The following is a 10,228-nucleotide window of genomic DNA, read 5'->3' as shown; positions in this document are numbered from 1 at the left end:
CCCAGAGGGTTGTGGGTGCGCTCTGCTGGGCCCCAGGTRTGTGTCAGGGGCTTTTGCCTCTGCACTGTCCCTGGTGGCCCGGCGCTGGGATGGGGGAGGGAAAGGGAGTCCGGGGTGGCCAAGGTTGTGATAAGGGAATTATATGCTTAAAGGTAATGATTAAAGAATCCCACCCTGAAACGTAACTATTAGTGATTATTAGTTTATGACAGCTGTATAATGAATGATTAAAGTACTAAACAAAAGTCCAATAAGGTTTGGTAGAGAAATGTGTGTGTGTGTGTCTAAGAAAATACAGAGAACAATTCAACTGTGTTTGACCCGACCTGGCTAGAACTCTGAGAAACTTATGATAGGACAGGGMGTCCTTTTCAAGGTTCCTCTAATCTCGGGAGAATGGAACTGTCGGCTTGGTAGTGATAAACAGTGGTGAGAACTATGGGGAGACGATACAACTCATCTGCTGTTCGTGTGTATGTATGTGCGCAGGATATCTACTGTTTGTGTGGAGGTATGTGCGTAGGGAGCAAGTTATTAAATGGATGTCTTTGTATTATGGACTTCAGAACGTTCTCGTGAATAAACTGTACGAACCTTTTGCATAAGCTGAGTCTTTGCCTAATTATTATTAAACCTAGGGTCTTACAAACCTCGGGGATTGGTCAAAGCTAATTGATTGTTAGTTATTATCATTGGGATTGAAAATTCTCTTGACAGCTTGTTACCTCAGTTTGCTCCGTCCGTTGGTCCCTCATGCTGGTCGGTGTTGCCTCGGCCTGTATGTGCTGTTGCTACCATTGTACTCCCTCACCGCTTTGTGTTGTCGAGTGCCTGCTGGGGATTTGTCGCTGTAGTGCCGGATCGGTGATCTGTCACTGTGTTGTCTAGTCGGCGATTCCCTCGACGGATACATGTCACCCCGTTGCCTGAACGTCAAGCCCTGTCCTGTTGTTTGTAGTGCGGTTCCAGCATTCCTTGGTATCCCACGTCGTGTCTCGCCCATCCGGTGCTCCGTACTGATGCCACGCAGCCAACCAGTCCGGTTCCTCGCCGCTCCTTTGCCTGTGCCTCCGCTCGTGCCCTGTGGGCCTCCTCTATGCTCTCTATCTGTAATCCTCTGGTTGTCTTCCTTCGTGACGACTCCGTGTGGGTTCCGATGATCAAGTCGTTGGGGTGGAGGAGTCTGTAGGGGGTGTAGTAGGGTGCGCTGCAGTGTCCAGAGTCTTTCCCATAACTGTTACGTCCCTCGTCGCCATTCTGGAGTGCTATGTAAAATGGAAAGTAAGAAGAGAGAAAAGTACAATGGAACAAAAGTAGCCAAAAAGGGGCTTTTCCAACACCCGGGTGGAACCCTCCTGCCTTACAGCAACACCACAGGTCTAGAAAAGCCCCAGCCACAACGCGTTTCTGCCTGCTCGGCTTCCTCAGGTGGCAGGGTGGAGAAAAAACATCGGACCGGAGTTGGAACGCCCAAAAAGTGCAAAAAGGAATGTCGAGACAGCTTTCAGGTGTGCTCCCTCGAGGTCTGGGTGAGTCTGCTCTGCAGCTGCTGGTCGATTCGGTAGATCCGTCCCTGTAGCAGTCTGGTCAATGATGAGGCCTGTGGAGAAAGGTGTGCTGGTTATACTTACGTTGTCAGGCCATCATCCGATTGRTCCGTTGTTGTGTAGTTGCTCTAGCCTATGGTGGCTCGGCTGATTCCTTGAATCCGGTTGGTGCTCCCTCGTTGTCACCTGTTTGGGGGGGACAGGGTTTCTGGGGAACAGGTGARGTCGCAGGGGCATGGGCGATTCATTGAGGGCTCCTCCTGTATTTGTTTTGGATCCGACTTGTGTAGTTCTGTAGCGACTGGTCTAAGGAGTGTGGGAGACTGTTGTGTCCCTCTGTGGGTTGAATAGGATATTCAATCGTTTTTTGTGAGGCGTCCTGTGACCCCGTGGTCCACCGGTCCCTCATGTGCCTTGACCTACGTTTGCTGAACAGTTGCTCTCACGTTGTTATGAACGGTTGCTCCCTCGTTGTCTTTTTTCACCACTTGCTAGCCACTGTTGTAGTGCTTCTTGTTGTGTGTTAATTGTTGAGTGGTCCCTCTGTGTTCATGTTGTGTGTTGTATTTCTCTCCTTCTGTGGTGCCCGGCCTGCAACCTCATGTACCGGAGGAACCCATGTGCCTGTTGGGGCTCCCTCGCTGGTGTCGGAAATCGCTCGCTGGTGTCGCTTTTGATTTTGGGTTCCGGTTTGTAGTATGAAGAACACCGTCTTCAGCTCCTTGTTGTTTTCGTCATGTGTGGTGTCCTGATGTTTTCTGTGTTGGTTCCCACGGTGGTTGTTCTTCCGTCGAAGTTAGTAGATTGTTGCTAGATGGGTGTTGCTTGATGTGAGGTTTGGTCTTGAACACAAACATTTAATGGGTTCAGGGTTGTTTATATGAGTGACACGTGTAGTGGACTACTAGCTGAACCAGCAAGGATGAGGAGGAAATATATTGCCTTTTGGTTATCAGTGGAGTGAAGAGAAGTGGACCCACCAGAAAAGTCTCCAAGGCAGGATACCCAGAAGGTATGAAACAAGGATTATGAAATTGCTAATTAAACATCATAGCAGTTATGGCCCATAGCCTTTACCCTGCATTCACAAACAGGTAGGCGCTACTACTTTGTAGCTCAGSCCCCTCAACAYGTCCCCTACAGTAATATAGCTGAAATATGATTGGTCTCAACTGAACATTTTGGTGTCAACAACCCTGTTTCTGTTGTTGCTTCAGGGTCTTTGCTAGTTGCAATGTKGTTGCAGAAGCATATTGTGGACATTTGACCTTTGAAGACATTTGAAAATGACATTTGAAAATGGCCATCAAATGATTGGGGACAACGTAGACCCACTGGCTGATCAGGTGTGGATGCAACAAGGGGTCTGGGGGGCCCGGAGATCCGCTGAGGCCWGACTGTTCCTCAACACGCCTTGGGGGCACTGGAGGTCCACTGGGGCCTGGCTTGCCCTCGCCACGTCTGGGGGGGACGGGAGCAATGTGCAAAAGGACTATCATTAAGTTAAACTAATAGGCTATCAAGAAAGATCTGAAAGATTAATATCAAAGGCAAAACCATATGTTACAGAACATTACTGCCATTAATAAGGCGTTATTCTACACATGATCAGAGAGGGAGAGAGACAACCTGTTTACCAAAAGAGCAACTTCTATCTACAAAAATCTATTTTTGTGCAGCGCTTCCCTTCTTTTTTCACACAATAATATCTGTTGCATACAGTTGTTAAGAGTAATTTCAGTGGCCGGCCTACAATATCTATTCAGTTATCTCAAGTAATAATTTCATCGGAAGATTTAACCATAAGGTAGAATGAGACAAAGATAATTAATTTACACCTACTAATTTCTCCTGCCATTGCAAGTATGTCTTCCAGCTGTTTGTTTCCAAAAGATAACAGTCGCTTGATGGTTAACTCATGCCCCAGACATCTAATGACGATGGTCTCCTCCTCAAAAGAGCGATAGGGGAACTAACTTTTCACCACATTTATCTAAAGGGGAAGACACAGAGAGCTTGGCATGGATAACATACATACATACTGTATATAACATACATAAAATGTTACATACTACATTACAGGTAACACTAAACAACAAAATTACATTTTGTCTGTAGTCTTTTGATGCGACTAAATGTATCTGTAATCTATTGATGTGACAATGTATCTGCTGTTTGCTATTGTAAGAAAGGAAATGACTTTAAACATACTACATTTAGAATTGAAGACGTCTTTAACCGCCGGAACTAGATCTGCTCGGCTCCTCCCACCCTCCTGTGGTTTAGTTGTTACACCTATCAACAAAATAACATGGTGCCGAATGACACTCGACATATTATAAGTATAAGCACCCACCTAATTATTGTTACTATTTTAGGAATTTATGGAAAATATTCTTAGGAAAACAAACACAGCAACCACATTGTCTGGCTTTTGATCTATGTTACAATAATACTTTACCTGCAAAGGAAAGGCCAAATTCTCTGACAASCCCAGTTGGCATGACAACCTGTTGTGCTCCACTAATGGCMAGGTGCTGCACCTACTTTGTTCTCCATTTTTCTTCAAGATGAGGACAACAGCTACCACCCCCAGATCCTTGAAATCAGACAACTTAATAAGAACATTGATTAAACTACATAAGGAGTAACCAAACATGACATTGATTTTATAAAAACGAGTAAACTGTACACTTTTTATACTGAAAACAAACAACTAATTACGTTTTCTGTAACACATAAGTCTCTAAACCTATATTAACCTCTTCTCTTCTTTCATACTTCTTATCTTACCCTATATGAGGTTCTAAAATGGTAACACTTTATTTAAGCCCACACTTATCAGGCACTAATTTGCAGCTGGTTCAAACAGCTGGAGGGTTGCTGAAATCAAATTGAAGTAATACCTAATATGGGTCCAATAAACTACCTATGAAACACTTATAAACTACAAATGAGCGGCTAAATTAGTGTTAGGCTGCCATCCTAATGACTGACACTCTGACCTGGGATTTAAATGACTGTGGTCATCAACTCTCCTTGGCCTAATGTCTTCAGTTATCTGTCCTTTATCCCTTGACTCCCTGAGCTCTCAGACATCTTCTGGAATTTCCTCCTCCCCATCTCACCTAAACTCCCCCACCTGCCACTGAGGGTTGTCAGGTCACCTGAGATGACAATATTGTATACCGATGTCAACAGATGATATTGTCGTGGTGAAAGGGTCATGAGCTATTGGCTTACTTGAACAATACAGGATCACCTTCAAACTGCTCATGCTCACCTACAAAGCACTCAATGGACTGACGTCCTCATACTTTACTTACCTTCTSCACCCCACAAATGGGTCTTCCAAATGGACAATGACCSCAAGCATACTTCCAAAGTTGTGGCAAAATGGCTTAAGGACAACAAAGTCAAGGTATTGGAGTGGCCATCACAAAGCCCTGACCTCAATCAAATAGAAATTTGTGGCAGAACTGAAAAAGCGTGTGCGAGCAAGGAGGCCTACAAACCTGACTCAGTTACACCAACTCTGTCAGGAGGAATGGGCCAAAATTCACCCAACTTATTGTGGGAAGCTTGTGGAAGGCTACCCGAAACGTTTGACCCAAGTTAAACAATTTTAAAGGCAATGCTACCAAATACTAATTGAGTGTATGTAAACTTCTGACCCACTGGGAATGTGATGAAAGAAATAAAAGCTGAAATAAATAATTCTCCCTACTATTATTCTGACATTTCACATTCTTAAAATAAAGTGGTGATCCTAACTGACCTAAGACAGGGAATTTTTACTAGTATTAAATGTCAGGAATTGTGAAAAACTGAGTTTAAATGTATTTGGCTAAGGTGTATGTAAACCTCTGACTTCAACTGTATATAGGTTTGAGGGCAGCTTGATGTAGTGTGACTAGATACACTGTCATTACTACTTACATAGGCATCCATCTCACAACTGCTAATTATTATGGATTGATAAGTGATTTATAGTGAACCGCATAGTTTTAAGTCGTAGATTTCTGAATACATTTCACTTATGATTGAAACCATGGACCTCATTCCTGTAAATCACTCATTTAATGTGCAAAAACCCTCCTCATCCAGGAATGCTTATTGTCAGATGAATTCATATTCCTCCTACCCCTGGGCGAGATCATGCAACATCACAAAGTTCACTTCCACTGCTATGCTGATGACACCTAGCTCTACCTCTCCACTAAACCCACCACTCCCCTCCCTCATCGGCTGCCTTCACGACATCCAGAGCTGGATGAGCCTGAACCTCCTCAAACTCAACAGCAACAAGACAGAGGTCATGCTCATCAGCTCCAAATCCACTCTCTCGGTTTCCCGGTCTCTCTGTAAACACAAGTAAAAAGCCTCTGTGTCTCTCTGGATAGTTCCCTCTTTAAAACTTCACATAAAGACCAGCATCCAGTCTCCGCCCCGGACAGCATATCTCAAGGCTCCGCCCCTATCTCAAGGCTCCGCCCCTCACTGTCACACTCCAGCACCGAAACCCTCGTCCATGCCTTTGCTACTTCCCGACTAGACTACTGTAACACTCTCCTCACCAGATCCCCACCAAACTCATCAATAGACTCCAACTGGTTCTGAACTGCTGCCAGAATCCACACCAGAACCAGATCAACTGAACACATCAAACCAATCCTGGCTCCATGTGCAATTCTGTGTTAACTTTAAAATACTCCTCCTCACCTACAAAACCCTGGGACCCACCTACCTCTCTGATCTTCTCCCAGTCTATGCCTCCTCCCGCTCCTCCTCTGCTGGTCTCGTCTCACCCCCATTCCCTCTCTCCACCATGGGTGCCCGGGCCTTTAGCTCCTATTCCCAACCCTACCATCTTAAACCAAACCCTTACTGTAAACCGGGTACCCTACCACGGTAACCAAACCTTACCCTTAAAACCGGGTACCCTACCACGGTAAACCAAACCTTACCCTAAACCGGGTACCCTACCACGGTAAACCAAACCCTTACCTAAACCGGGTACCCTACCACGGTAAACCAAACCCTTACCCTAAACCGGGTACCCTACCACGTAAACCAAACCCTTACCTTAACCGGGTACCCTACCATCGTAAACCAAACCCTTACCCTAAACGGGTACCCTACCACGGTAAACCAAACCTACCCTAAACCGGGTACCCTACCACGTAAACCAAACCCTTACCCTAAACCGGGTACCCTACCACGGTAAACCAAACCCTTACCCTAAACCGGGTACCTACCACGGTAAACCAAACCCTTACCCTAAACCGGGTACCCTACCACGGTAAACCAAACCCTTACCCTAAACCGGTACCCTACCACGGTAAACCAAACCCTTACCTAAACCGGTACCCTACCACGGTAAACCAAACCCTTACCCTAAACCGGGTACCCTACCACGGTAAACCAAACCCTTACCCTAAAAACGGGTACCCTACCACGGTAAACCAAACCCTTACCCTAAACCGGGTACCCTACCACGGTAAACCAAACCCTTACCCTAAACCGGGTACCCTACCACGGGTTAACCAAACCCTTACCCTAAACCGGGTACCCTACCATCGTAAACCAAACCCTTACCCTAAACCGGGTACCCTACCATCGTAAACCAAACCCTTACCCTTTTTTATCTGTCCTATTTTGTCAGGTCCTTTTGATTGTTTTTGATTTTATATTGCATTGTTGATTGATGCACTTGATTTTATGTAGATGTACTTTTAATGTAAGATGTCCCTAAATGTCCTGAAAGATGCCCGCCAAATTAAAATGTATAATTATTATTATTAGTACTAGTAGTAGTCAGTGACGATTTTAGCATGTAAATCTTGGTGGGGCAATATTTTTTGAAAAAGTGGGATGCATGCCAGCAAAGCCACAACACAACGCTAAACTATACATTAATTGCACTATAATGGTGACAAACGGTTCCCACAAACTGTTAGGGCCCACATAAAGCTGTCCCAACAGCAATCCCAACATTTTACCACTGCTACACCTGGCTATCAGCAGAGCCTTGTCTGGCAGAGAAACTGTTCATTCAGCCTCATTTACTGCCTTTTAAAAAAAACATAGCTGACTTGCTTAAACAAATGTGGTTTCTAATGACAATTGAGATGCACAAACTATGGCAGAAGGGGATGACAAGCGGTTAAGAGGCAATCCATAATTTCGATTAAGACATTAATGWGCGAGCTAGGACGGATGTAGTCAATATAACTATTTGTTTAGCACTTTTGAAATGTACAGCGACAGAATTCAGAACATGGGTCGTTCTTAGTGTTCTCCCTGTACACCAAGTCAGAACCGTTTGATAAATAAAGGGGGCATATAAGCAGACAATGAAAGCTCTTACAATATTCGATGATTACATTTCTCTAAAACAAGATATAGGCTTCATGTGCACAACCAAGTCAAAACAGTAGGCAAAATTAAGAGTGGTAAATAGACCAAATTATTAGGATGAGGCACATGGGCTACTAACATCTTACTACACAACATACACTTAGTATTACTTTCTTAACTACAGTATACACATCTCCCTGGCATATTACATAATTTATGCAGCAGCATACAATACATTTTTGGCCTCACCTTGTTGTGCTGTTCTCACTTGAACAGGAAGGTGGTGCGGCAGTCCTTCATGGGCAAATTTTGTCATCAAAGTCAGGCATTCTCTGGATTTATGGTGYGTTCAAAAAAACAAGGTTGAATCATGATGACGCCATTGATCTTCAGGTCGCAGCTCTAGAAATAGGCCGTATTTACAATTCCGAGTTGGATGACCGTTCAAAATGTATTTGACAACATGGCCAATGTTGAATGTTTATAATTTTAAACTTGGAAAAGAGCACCTTAATCCCAGATTTGGGACCACACAGCCACTGTCACTGATTCCTTCCAAAACACTTATTGTTGAATTTGCAATTTTCAACTTGTGTAATGTTTATGGCTGATGAGCACTGATACATTTTATCTATAATTTCTCTTCGTTTGACAAGGATTAAAAAGGATTTTCCAGTAGATTGTTGACTTGATTCATGATGATGACTGCTAGCTAAGATTTTGAAAGTATGATGTTGACTGAGCTATGCTGAAACACCTGTATTTTGGAGCTGCCTTACTCAAGAAAACAAATAGAGACCATGTTTGTATGTGGCTTTATTAACTCAATAATATATATTTTTTTACATTGTTTGCAAACTGATATGTGACACATATTAATGCCAAAATAACATGCAAAACAGGCAAGCCCAAAAACATTTATACTACCGTTCAGAAGTTTGGGGTCACTTAGAAATGTCCTTGTTTTTGAAAGAAAAGCAAAACATTTTTTTTTAAATAACATCAAATTGATCAGCTATACAGTAGAGTCATTGTTAATGTTGTAAATGACTATTGTAGCTGGAAATTGTAATTTTTTTWATGGAATATCTACATAGGCGTACAGAGGCCCATTTTCAGCATTAGCATTACCAGCATTATCATCACTCCTGTGTTCCAATGGCACGTTGTGTTAGCTAATCCAAGTTTATCATTTTAAAAGGCTAATTGATCATTAGAAAACCCCTTTGCAATTATGTTAGCACAGCTGAAAACTGTTGTTCTGATTGAAAGAAGAAATAAAACTGTCCTTCTTTAGACTAGTTGAGTATCTGGGGCATCAACATTTGTGGGTTCGATTACAGGCTCAAAATGAAACTTGTCAGTCTATTCTTGTTCTGAGAAATGAAGGCTATTACATGTGAGAAATTGCCAAGAAACTGAAGATCTCGTACAATGCTGTGTACTACTCCCTTAACACAGAACAGCGTAAACTGGCTCTAACCAGAATTTTAGTACCCCCAAAACACCAGTCTCAACGCCAACAGTGAAGAGGCGACTCCGGGATGTTGGCCTTCTAGGCAGAGTTGGGGGRAAAAAAACATATCTCAGACTGGCCAATAAAAAGAAAAGATAAATAAAAAGAACACAGACACTGGACAGAGGAACTCTGCCTAGAAGGACAGCATCCCGGAGTCGCCTCTTCACTGTTGATGTTGAGACTGGTGTTTCAATGTAGACAGAGCTATGAAGGCAAGGACTGACCATTCGTGATATAGCTTGAGGTTATACAGTGTTTGTTTTACATTTGCTTTGGTTACAAACATTGGAGTTAAACAATCTTATATTTGGTGTTCTGGTGGGGTATGACAGTTGAACTAAGCTCACAAGGCATTTGTAAGTTATATTCTTCAAGAAGCAATGGGTAAATATTGTAATGAAACAGGCAGGGAGCAGGTCTTGAAACCTCAACCTTCTAGCCCGAAGTCCAGCGCACTATCGACTGTGCCCCAAAAGCATGCACAAGCAGCAGAGTCGATATCCRTGCTTATAAATCCAGGGTCGTTACAATATCATTAATTTACAAGTCTAAAGATGGATGTAGAAACTGCTGATTTCCCCTTTAAAAGCTGAATGACATGTAGCTAGCTAATCTGATTAAACATTTCACTTTTTGAAGTGTTTTACTTATCAATTTGAGACAAACAGAAGGGAATTGTTGAACATACCTTGAGTGATGGCAGAAGTCATCATGAATAGGAACAGAGAAATGAAAGGTAATGTTAGCTACAACGTGATGAGGATAGCTAGCTAATCTTTTTCTATCTAGCTACTGTAACTTT

The sequence above is a fragment of the Salvelinus sp. IW2-2015 genome, unplaced genomic scaffold (genome assembly GCF_002910315.2).
Source record: "Salvelinus sp. IW2-2015 unplaced genomic scaffold, ASM291031v2 Un_scaffold803, whole genome shotgun sequence".
Taxonomy (NCBI): domain Eukaryota; kingdom Metazoa; phylum Chordata; class Actinopteri; order Salmoniformes; family Salmonidae; genus Salvelinus; species Salvelinus sp. IW2-2015.
Note: the sequence above shows the minus strand (reverse complement) of the source record.